At 45.8% G+C, this 8,978-nt stretch overlaps 1 pseudogene; it reads right to left on the bottom strand.

The window, feature by feature from the left end:
* Positions 1-408: 408 nt before the first annotated feature.
* On the bottom strand, positions 409-6,390 carry LOC127233522 (60S acidic ribosomal protein P0-like; annotated as a pseudogene).
* Between the last annotated feature and the right edge of the window lie 2,588 nt (positions 6,391-8,978).

Below are 8,978 nucleotides of genomic sequence, written 5' to 3'. Positions count from 1 at the left end.
CCACAGACCCATATACACAAGGACATCTCGACTACTTCTAGCAGCTAGGCAGCCGATTTTCTTTATACCTTAGCCCCTTCTAAAAAAAACCCACTCTGGTCTCCCAGAGCCATCTATAAGTCAAATAAAACAGGAGAGATTTGGGGATTCCTTCATTGGTTTTCTCTCAAAAGCTTTTAATCAATATGTTATCATTTCACTGCAGTACAGAGTATCTTCGTGTATGTATGCATGTATGTATGTTACCCAGAGAGGCCTTGAACTCATGATTTTTCCTCCTCAGGGGCCTCCAGAGCTAGGGTAACAGGCATCAGATATTTTGGGATACCACTGAAATGTGATTTCTAATGTGAACATTTGTGTAAACAGTGACAGAGCTAAACCACTGCCTTAGCTTGCAATCCACAGTCAACTATCTGCAGTCCACAGTCTGCAGTCCACAGTCATCTGCAGTCCACAGTCGTCTGTCTGCAGTCCACAGTCATTTATCTGCAGTTCACAGTTGTCTGTCTGCAGTCCACAGTCGTCTGTCTGTGGTCCACAGTCATCTGTCTGTGGCCCACAGTCATCTGTCTGTGGCCCACGGTCATCTGTCTGTGGCCCACGGTCATCTATCTGCAGCCCAGAGTTGTCTATCTACAGTCCACAGACATCTGTCTGCAGTCCACAGTCATCTGTCTGCAGTCCACAGTCATCTGTCTGTAGCCCACAGTCATCTATCTGCAGCCCAGAGTCGTCTATCTACAGTCCACAGTCGTCTGTCTGCAATCCACAGCTGTCTGTCTGCAGTCCACAGCCGTCTATCTGCAGTCCACAGCCGTCTGTCTACAGTCCACAGCCGTCTGCGGTGCTGCTCCTCCAGTTTCCTGGGTGCAGCCCAGCCCACAGCAGCAGAGTTTGGTAGGGTTAGGTTAAGGTGAAGGCTGTTTTTATACATTAAGTAAGCTGGCCAGATTTCGACGTCACTTAGCTTTGAGAACTACTGAACCAGACTGAAAGGAATCCCCAAGTGTTTACTGGGTTCCTTTCAGGGATCTACAAAGAACACGACGGGGAACAAGATAAACTGGGCTCCTGCTCTGCTAAGACTTAAGGAGAGGAAACGACTTATGAGTAAATGTTACACAACAACAACATAATTATAGGATGGAGTCCGTTCATGGGTAGAGAGAAGATGGAATTCTCAAACCCAACAGAGTGTTCACTTTACTTGGCAAACTGTTGCTTCTCAAGTCTTCATTATCGCTGGTATTTGTATCACCATTTCCCCGGGGCTTTGGGCCGAAGGCCTGGGGGCTACATCTCGCCATCTTCTCCCTTCCTTTACTTACCCTGTAGACAGCGAGTCATGGGGACCTCTGCCCTCAGCAGCAATGCCAAAGCATCCTTAACCAAAGCTCTTAACCAAAGCTACCCCTACCAGACACCGGTGACGCTCCCAGTGTGATGTCTGTGGCTTCCTAACTGACTTCCCAGCCGCCTAGTCATATCTATGTAGGCTTTATTCTCTGTACGGCAGCAAGAATGAGATTTCAAGCAGAAACAAGACTCCTTGCTTGGCCTGAAGCCTTCTGAAAGTCAAACCAGCCCCTCCTGGGATCTTCCAAGCTTACATGATCCAGCCCCTGCCCAGCCCTCCAGCCTCCCTCCCCTCCCCTGCATCTCCAGCAAACCACGCTGATCCAGTTTTATGAACTTTGAACTTACCTGTCCATCCAGTTGCCTGACTCCCGACCACTGGGCCTGGTCTCATCCTAACAAAAGCAGCACCAGCCCCACCACACCCGCTATCCAGGAGTGAGGTTCATTTCCGCCACATCTTTATCTGTAGCCCTTCTCCCCACTGACTCCCACTCTGACGTCTTCTCTATGCAAGAAAAATGTTGCAAGCCAAGAGATAGATCTTTGTTTTGTTCACTGCTCTGTCCCTAGCACCAGAAGAGTAGCTGGCACGTTGCAGGAAGTCAACCAACACTGTTGCCTTGGGAAGTGAAGATAAGTGAGTAGATTCCTAGAAAGTATTAGAAGTGGGCAGCTCGGGCGGTCAGTTAAGGAAGACTCGGGATTATACGTTTAGTGCTGTGGGCATTTTGGCTGGATTAGGGCGGGGTTAAGGATTTATAAGCTCTAACTTGGTTTTTTACTAATTATACACTCCAGACAAACAGGTTCATTGCTGTCCTACTGACATGCCTCCTTTTCCCTCTTCTTCTGTCTCTCTCGAGGGAAGAGACCCGAGTCAAGCATTCCCCATGCATACATTCCTCAGCGTACTTCCGGAGAACCTGACCTGCAAAGTGTGCAGGCACCCCACGCCCTGCACCATCAAAAGGCCAGTGCCGAGTCAGCCATTTACATTTTAGTGAAAATTTAGGTCAAGACTCTCAGGCAAGACTTGTTCCAAAAGCAGTATCTCTTACTGCAGATTGCAGGGTTCGTATCCCCCCCCAAGTGTACTCTTCCCACTCAAAGACCTCCCCCTGTTTCCTCCAGCAGAATTACTCCCCTTTCCCTCCTCCCCCCCCCCCTCCACACACACTGGGGTTTGCCCTGAGCGCCTTGCACATGCAGGCCAAGTACTCTACCGATGAACTGCCTAGCCCTTTTCAGAAATTTTGTTTTCAGACGGGATCTCACCAAGTTGCCCAGGATAGCCTTGAAGTCACTCTGTACTTCAGGCTGGCCTTGAACTTGCCATCTTCTTGCCACAGCCTCTAGAGTAGCTGAGGTGACAGTCCTGAGCCACCACGCACAGCTCCTCACCCCTGGACTCCATTTATATATTCCATGACAGGTGTGTGTGTGTGTGTGTGTTGGGGGAGTCCTTGGCCTTCTCTGGGCCACAGTTTCTTCATGTGAATGAGAGGATTCATGATACAGGCTTAGCAGAATTGCCATCATGACTAAACATTCACCGAATTCCCATCACAGTGTTCAACACAGAATTATTTGTTACATGGTGGCCACAGCAGTTGTTATTTCTCATTAATAAGACTATGGCTGGATCATAATAACTATTAACATAGAAAATATTACCCATGACGTGACAGCACTGTATCACATGTTTATCATTTCCTAGAGGCTCTACATTTCTTATCTCATATGAGGTGATTTTGCAATCTAGTTACTTCATACATTTGTGTTTTATTTCCCAACTAGACAGGCTGTATATTTCAAAAAATATTCCTCTCGGTGCTAGATGAGTATATTGCTCATAATGAGGATTCAAGAACTATTTGTAATTATGTGTACTTCTGAGATTTAGAGACTTGGATTCAGGGCACAAGCTGATTTTGAAAACCAGATCCGTTTGTCTGCAAGTTTCGTTTCAAAGCATGAATTTGGTTATGGGGGATGCTGAGGAAGTGTGCTGCTACAAGCCCAGCCTTCCTCTCCTCCCAAACATGCACCCGGGCACCTACTATGTGTTAAGCAATGTTACAGGAGATTAGTATAATCTTCTGTAGCTAGGAAATTCAGGGGCCTGGACGTACAGCCGGGTGGGAAAGCATGTGCTCAGCATGTGTGAGGCCCTGGACACCATCCTCTGCACTCCCATCTCCAATACATAAACAAATGAAGAAGGAAATTATGGCATTAACTCATCAGTGTTTCTGGCATGTTTGTAAATGATACTTTTGTAGTTGCGTTCTCCCAAGAGAAGGGTGCATTTGTCAGAATCTAGAAGATACACAGAACACACAGTGTAATGAACAGTGAGGTTCTGGAGGCAGAAAATCTAGGTCTGGACCCCAGCTCTGCTAACTGTTTGCTTTGAGGCCCTGGGTGAGTTGCAGAAGTGACAAGGCCCTTACCTCAGTTTCTTCACCTGTAAATAAAAACACTAGTACCTACCCTTAATGCTTACTCGGAGCACGAAACTAAGCATACAAAGCATTCAGTACTGGCATGCTTTTATTTTGTTAGAGATGGAGAGTGAGCCTCAGGGCCTGATGCATGCTAAGTAGTTGCTCTATCAATATCCGCACCCTGGAATTGTCATGTTTTAAAAACTCAAAATATGGACTAGAGAGATGGCTCAGCCACTAAGAGCACTGGCTGCACTTCCAGAGAACCCAGGTTCAGTTCCCAGCTTCCACATGGCTGCTAACAACTGTCTTTAACTCCAGTTCCAAGAAGATCTGATACCCTCTTCTGGCTTCTGCAAGCACCAGGCATGCATATGTTTCACAGACATACATGCAGCCCAAACACCCATACACATAGCATAAACCTTAAGAAACTCAAAATATCAGTTCTCTTTCCATTACTAGCTTATGTTTACTCTACAGATCACAACAAGGACGGAGAACAAAGAGAATGCAAACCAAAACTCATTTTTGGACACAGGAGAAGGGAATGTATACAGACTCCAGTTAGTCAGACATCAGAATAGAATCTCTACATAAATACAGCCATTTAACCTCGCCAGTCAAGCACAGATTATCTTAAGGGTATCAGGAAGTTGGACAAGTTTACAGACTAGAAAAGGTGTGTCCAGGTTAGGCCCTACCTGAATCCCTTTCACCTAATGGAGAAAGAGCCGACCTGCCTTGTGAGTGTTTGACTTAGTCATGTCTCTGAGACACCGTCCACACAGCGCAGATGCTGAGACACCGTCCACACTGCGCAGATGCTGAGACACCGTCCACACGGCGCAGATGCTGAGACACCGTCCACGCTGCGCAGATGCTGAGACACCGTCCACACTGCGCAGATGCTGAGACACCGTCCACACTGCGCAGATGCTGAGACACCGTCCACACTGTGCAGATGCTGTAGGACCAACTGCAGTGCTCAAGTGATGTCCTATACATTTGAAACTCATCTGGAGTGATTCAGGGCTACATCCCCAGGGCTAAAAGCTCTAATTCAGTATATCTGAGGCAGAGCCTAGGAATCAGTATTTTAGGAAACACTAAGTGATTCCACTGCAGGTGGTGTCTGGTCATATCCTATCAATGCAGCATGGCTGGTGACAGCAGGGGAAGACACCATCCGATAAGCCCGAAGAGCCTAGTTCCGTCTCTGGGATGCACACAGTAGAAGGAGAGAGAATCAACTTCTGAACGCTTTCCTCTCACCTTCACGTGAACCATGGCGTGTGTGCACTCACACACACACAAACCAAACAAAACGCAATGGAAGGGATGGCAAGGTGGCTCATTTCCTCATGTATATTGAAGATTAACAGCTGGTGAGTTATGACTGTATGATGAAGAGATATCTGCTCAACTGATATATTTTAGCTTTTATGCTACTATTACATCATTTGCATCGAAGTGCCAACTTCTCCATACATAAACCCGTGACTTTTTCCATTTCCTTTCTTCTTTTTCTTAAAAGGAAGTAAGGTCTTTATATGTTTCCCAGTAAAGCTGGCAGAGGGGTTTGCTTTGAGGACTCGGGCAGACACCAAATCCAGATTCTACTTATATCCTCATCTCATTCCTCTGACTCTTCCTCGGCACCAACCTTAGCTGGGGCCTCGGCAGCAGCAGGGACAGCAGCAGCAGCAGCAGCAGCAGCCACAAATGTTGATGCACGCCTTTGAGATTTCGGCAAATGGGAAGGGTGAACTCAGTCTCTATAGACAAAGCCAGGACCCACCTGTACCCATTGACGACAGACTTCTTCCAACAAGGCCACTCCCACACCAACAAGGCCACGCCTCCTAATTGTGCCATTCCCTAGGGGCCACCCACTCAAACACATGAGTTTTGGGGGGCCATTTCTGTTCAAACCACCAGAGCCCAGTGCCCCTATGAAGGAAACGAGAATGCAGCTTCTTCTATGACGTCAAGCACTCTGTTGTCAAGCATCTGCTGGAAGGTCAGCCCAAAGAAGGCGGAGGAAGGCAGGCAGGCAGGCAGGCAGTACCTGCAGTGATGAGGCTGTGCTAACTCCCATTCTATCTGCGATCTGAATCAGCAGCACACCATCGGGATTGTAAATGTGCCTCTGGAGAGTTTAGTGGTGAGGCCTGGAGCCTGGAAGAAGGAGGATGTTGGGGGTCCAGACAAGTGTCCTGGGTTGACACAGAGACTTCGAACGAAGCAACAGCCTTAGCACCAGAGGCAGCCGGTACCTCACTGGCCAGCGGCATGTCCTTGATCTCAGTGAGGTCCTCCATGGCGAACACAGCCCACACGCCCTGCATATGACGCAACAGTTTCTCCAGAGTCAGCTTGCATTCCATTTGCCCTGGAATGGCCTTGAATATCACAGTGCTCTTGTGCATCAACACCACAGCCTTCCCTCCAAGGGACATGCAAGTCTGTTGCATTTGCTTGGAGCCCATAAAGAAACATGTTGGATAAATCTGAGAAGTTGGTTGATCTCAAGGAGGTCCTTGGATTTCCAAGTCACCCCATCTTCCCTGGGCCTCATAGTGGTGGGGTCCCAGGGATCGCTACACAGGAGTTAAAGATGATGTCACTACAATGAGGATGCCCAATGAGAGAAAATCAGAGGCTCTCTACCTTCCTAACCCTGCGACCCTTTGATACAGAACCTCATGTTGTGGTGACCCCAACCATAAAATTATTTCCAGTGCTACTTCATAACTATAATTTTGCTACCATTATGAATCATAATGTAAATATCTGGTACACAGGGGTTGTAACCCATAGGTTGAGAACCACTGTTTTAAGCTATGATGTCATTTATTTAAATTTTTTACTCCAAGAAACATATATGGAGAGAGAGGGAGAGAATTATCAGCACTAAAACAGGGATCTTCAACAGAATCATATCCTCATCTGTTCCCTTGGCACCACCCTCCCCTCGATGACCAGAGGACTTGAGCTCTTGGATGGCCAGAGTAGCCCACAGCCAAGGCTTCCCACCTTTCTCCTGGTCCATAGGCATTTTCCTGTGAGGGGATTTTCACCAAAAGGAGGGATTGTGCCAGGGACAGGGGCTAGGCCTGATGACTTAAATGGAGTTCGTATGAGTTTATATTCTGTCTATGGGTACGTCTCTCATTAGCTGATTCTTATTTAGTACCAGCTGTTTGCTTACTTGGTGATGATGATTTTTTAAGCCACCAAATAGAAAATAAAGGGCCCTGGGGATGATGGCTCACTAAATCCACAGGGATTGATCAAGCCTGCTTTAAACAGTTGTCCGTCAGGTATTAGCTAAGGTAATTCCTTTAAAACAAACCACATAGGTCACATAGTTCTAATAAAATATGCTGATGAATCCTTGAGTTTTTTTTGCCCTGATTATGTCTCCTTGGGGAATAGAAAGCTCATTAGCATGAACTCCTCGTCAGTCCTTCCTGCCTCGTTCCTCAATTGCTTCCAGACAGGTTTGGCCTAAACGGGTGATCAGAGTGTGTGCAGTATGGCCCAGTTGCAAGTGAATGGGTCTTCTTACTCCACCGATTGCACACGTGACATTGCATAGCATGCGATGGGCCCGTGCCATGCTCCACTAAGTCTACCCTTCTGTCTGAGAACTTTTAAAAAGTAAATCTGGATGACTGGGCTTTCGAGAGAGCTCTCTATACATATTTAACACTTCACATTCAACTGCAGATCGGATTTCCTGACACAGGGGGAAATCCTCAAAGCCCAGAAGTGGTTATAAATTGGAAACAGCAGGTGTATGTGTGTGTGTGTGTGTGTGTGTGTGCTTGAGAGAGAGACTGTGTGCTTGAGAGTTTGTGTGTTTGAGAGAGTTGTGTGTAATTGAGAGTGTGTGTGTGTTTAAGAAAGAGAGCTGTGTGTGATTGAGAGACTGTGTGTTTGAGTGAGGGTTGTGTGTAATTGAGAGTGTGTGTGTGATTGAGAGTTTGTGTGTGTGTGTTTAAGAGAGAGCTGTGTGTGTGTGATTGAGAGAGAGTATGTGTGTGTGATTGAGTGTGTGTGTGTGATTGAGAGTTTATGTGTGTTTGTGATTGAGGGTGTGTGTGTGTATATATGTGTGTGATAGAGAGAGCAGCAATTCTTTTTCTGAAGCAGTAAGTAGTAGAACAGGTTGTTTAGGGAAAGTCTCTTAACTAGATAATTGACTTAAAATGCATCTTCGTATAATAACACCTTATATGTTTATAGTGCTTTGAAAAGTTCAAAGTATTTTCACACACACACACACACACACACACTTCATTTGAACTACAAAACAAGCTTATAAAGCTGTTAGTGTGAGTATTTCAAGCCACCTCCACCACTTGGCTCACCTGAAGCCAGGATATCAAGAAACTCGTTTGAGGTCATATAACCAGTTGGTGTCACAAAACCAGAACACCAAGATTTGAAACTTAGATCTATGTTTTCTTGGCAGAAAGTGTCTCTGTCATAGCTTGATCTAGCCAGAGCTCATGTGGAGGTTTGTGGCTACAATTTAATTGAAGAATACAGATCAGGCATGCCTCAAGCACTCTGCAGAAAGAAGGCTGTGTGTCCCTTAGATCACAACTGAGGGAGGCAGAGAATAGACTCAGTTCTTTCAGACAATGCAAATTACAACACTAACAAAACCACTCTGTGACCATTGGAGAGGCAATGCATTCACTAAGTTGTGCATTCATTCTTTAAAAAGTGTCAATTAAGTACCTTTCTAGAAGATACTGTGCTCAGCATTTTGAAAAGATACAAAGAAAAGTATTTAATTTGGGGGATTTGGGGGTTGTGTATGCTTTCAGTCATACAGATAATCACTATTTTATCCATTGTTCACTACCACCTCATAGATGAAAAGACTTCCAAGCAGAAAAAAAGGTATAAACAAAAATAGATGACGAAAGAAACTGGGAAGCTAAGCTAATTTCCTTCAATTCTCTGCTGGTAAGAGGCTGTCTTTGCTTTTTTGGGGTTTTGTTTGTTTGTTTGTTTGTTTTTTTCTGGTATCAATGTGATGAAAACTCTCTTACTGGGTAAGGTACACACAGCACCAAAGTTGCTGTGTCATCAAAAGGAAAGTATATTACAACACTAATGCTTCCTTTAAACACAGGGGACTTGTCTTAG

Source organism: Phodopus roborovskii, unplaced genomic scaffold, assembly GCF_943737965.1.
Source record: "Phodopus roborovskii unplaced genomic scaffold, PHOROB, whole genome shotgun sequence".
Classification (NCBI taxonomy): Eukaryota; Metazoa; Chordata; class Mammalia; order Rodentia; family Cricetidae; genus Phodopus; species Phodopus roborovskii.
The sequence above is the reverse complement of the archived record's forward strand: the minus strand, read 5'-3'. Positions and strand labels throughout refer to the sequence as shown.